The sequence below is a fragment of the Diceros bicornis genome, chromosome X (genome assembly GCF_020826845.1).
Source record: "Diceros bicornis minor isolate mBicDic1 chromosome X, mDicBic1.mat.cur, whole genome shotgun sequence".
Lineage (NCBI taxonomy): Eukaryota > Metazoa > Chordata > Mammalia > Perissodactyla > Rhinocerotidae > Diceros > Diceros bicornis.
Window position 1 is genome coordinate 10,961,231 of NC_080781.1, and position 2,781 is coordinate 10,964,011.

At 42.8% G+C, this 2,781-nt stretch overlaps 1 pseudogene; it reads left to right on the plus strand.

The window, feature by feature from the left end:
* The first annotated feature begins 1,070 nt into the window (after nucleotides 1–1,070).
* On the plus strand, nucleotides 1,071–2,014 carry LOC131400662 (aldo-keto reductase family 1 member B10-like; annotated as a pseudogene).
* The last annotated feature ends 767 nt before the right edge of the window (nucleotides 2,015–2,781 follow it).

The following is a 2,781-nucleotide window of genomic DNA, read 5'->3' on the forward strand; positions in this document are numbered from 1 at the left end:
TCTCCAATAGTTCTCCATTCTCTTTCCCAATTCTCTGTTCTCTCCCACAATTCTTCATTCTCCCACAATTTCCATTCTTTCCCACAATTCCCAGCTTTCCCACAATTCTGTGTTTCTCACAGTTCCCAATCCTTTCCACATTCCATGCAGCTCCCACAATTCTCCGTTCTCTCCCACAAATCCCAGTCTCTCCTACAATTCCCTATATCTCCCACTATCCTCTGTATTCTCTTAGAATTCCCCATTCTCCCACACAATTCTCCATTTCTCTCACAATTCTGCATTTTCTCCCAAAATTCTACATTCACTCTTACAGTTCTCTTTTCTCTCTGATCATTCTCCATTCTCTTTCACAATTCTGTCTTCTTTCACAACTCTCATTTCTCTCTCACAGTTTTCAATTCTCTCCCATGATTCTGTGTTCTCTCCCACAATTCTCCATTATAGCACTTGACACAAAATTTTGTAATTATGTCTTAAAGTATATATTCCTCTTACATATGAGTTTTATGAAGTTGGAAAATATATCTTATTAAACTACCTATCCTCTATATCAGTGCTAGTCATAATGCAGCCTGCCCACAAGTGCAAGTTCATACACTGTTCTATGATGAGATGAGGAGACTGTGCCAGAAAGGAAAGCAATTTCCTTCATCAAGAAAGTCTTACTATGAAAAAAAAACGTCATCCTAAATAAACACTGTGCTGAGTGACATATCAAATTTACATTCTAGTGCAAGCTTCTTATCTCAGCTTGGACCAGTAACTAGTAGTTCCTGGACAGGTTCTTGAGTGGCACTGCCCATCACAGTCTAGATCCTGTTATATAAAGGAGCAGTCGCTGAAGCAGTCAGTTAGCAGGTACTGAAGGGATAAGGGAATTAATGAATCTTGAAAAACATCATTCATTCAGCAGTACTTAAGGAGCATCTCTGACCCGCCAGGTCCTGTGTTAAGTGCTGGGAATACAAAAGTGAACCTGCTGGACAAAGTCCCTGCTCAAGGGCCGAGCCCCTTAACTAGGGCACAAGACATCTATCTGCTTGCTCAGAACTGTTTCTGCACCAACCATGGCCACGTTTGTGGAGCTCAATACCAAAGCCAAGATGTCCATTGTGGGTCTGGGCACCTGGGAGTCTCCCTCTGGCAAAATCAAGGAGCCTCTGAAGGTGGCCACTGGTGCAGGATATCACCACATAAACTGTGCCTATATCTGTCAAAACAAGAATGAGGAGGGGGAAGCCATCCAAGAAAAGGTTGTGAAGCAGGAGGACCTCTTCATCATCAGCAAGTTATGGCCCACCATCTTTGAGAGAATCCTAATGAAGGAAGCTTGTCAGAAGACCCTCAAGGATCTGAAACTGGACGATATAGACATCTGTCTTATTCATTGGTCATAGGGATTACAGCCTGGGAAGGATTGTCTTTTTCCCCAAAGACAATAAAGGCAATATCCTCACCAGTAAAGCAACATTCTTGGATGCCTGGGAAGCCGTGGAGGAGCTGGCGGATGAGGGGCTGATGAAAGCCATTGGAACCTCCAAGTTCAACCACTTCCAGATTGAAAGGCTCTTGACCAAACCTAGACTGAAATACAAACCAGTGACTAACCAGACTGAGTATCACCCATACCTCACACAGGAAAAACAAATCCAGTACAGCCACTCAAGGGTGTCACTGTCAGATCTTACAACCCTCTGGCGTCTCCGGAGAGACGTTGGTCCAAGCCAGAGGACCCTTCCCTACTGGAAGATTCCAAGATTAAGAAGATTGCTGAAGAGCACAAAAAAAAAACACAACCCAAGTTCTGATCTGGTTCCATATCTGGAGGAATGTGGTTGCAATCCCCAAGTCTGTGACACTGACACACGTTGTTGAGAACTTTCAGGCCTTTGACTTCAAATTGAATGATGAGGAGATGGTGACCATACTCAGCTTCAACAGAAACTGGAGGGCCTGCACTGTGGACCATATGTCTTATTTGGAGGATTATCCCTTCAATGCAGAATGTTGAAGCTGAATCTCCTGATAAGATTACCTGGCAGATTCTCTCTCTTCGCTTTGCTGAAGTGTAACTCTCTCCACCAGAGTCCTGTTTTAGCCAAGCTAATCTGAAATCATATTGAGCCTGGCCCTGCTATAGGCCAGAATCTAGGCAATGTTGTATCTAGATAAGTATGTTCAACCAGGAGCGGATTATCACAGGGATATATGACTCAGATAAGCAAATTACAATTGTTTTTCACTTACGTGATCTGATCATCAGAGAACTCTAACACTGAGGATACGAAGACAAAAAGAATAAAGAATAATAATAGTGCAAAAAAATATCCTTGCTCTTATGGAATTTACCTTCTAGTAAACAAATAGATCAACCTACCAATGAACAATCTAATACACAAACAGATAAATAATTTCAAAGTGTAAGAAACAGCATAAAATGAAACAGGTAGTATAACAGAGATTGAGTGGTGGTGCTGCCTGGGAGCTTGTTAAAAATGCAGAATCTCAGCTCCACCTCCTAAAACCACTGAGTTCAAGATTGCATTGTTACAAGAGATCCATGTGCACAGTACAGATTGAGAGCTCTGGATCCACAATCTTGGATGTGATCATCAGGAAAGACCTCTCTAAGGAGGTGACATGTTAGCTGAGACCTGTATGATGAGAAGGACCCAGCATGTAAAGATCAGGACAAGGAGTGGTCCAGATGATGGGAACAGCAAAGGAACGCGGTTCTGTGATTAGAATGAACAGGGGAGGCCAGCATGGCCCACACAG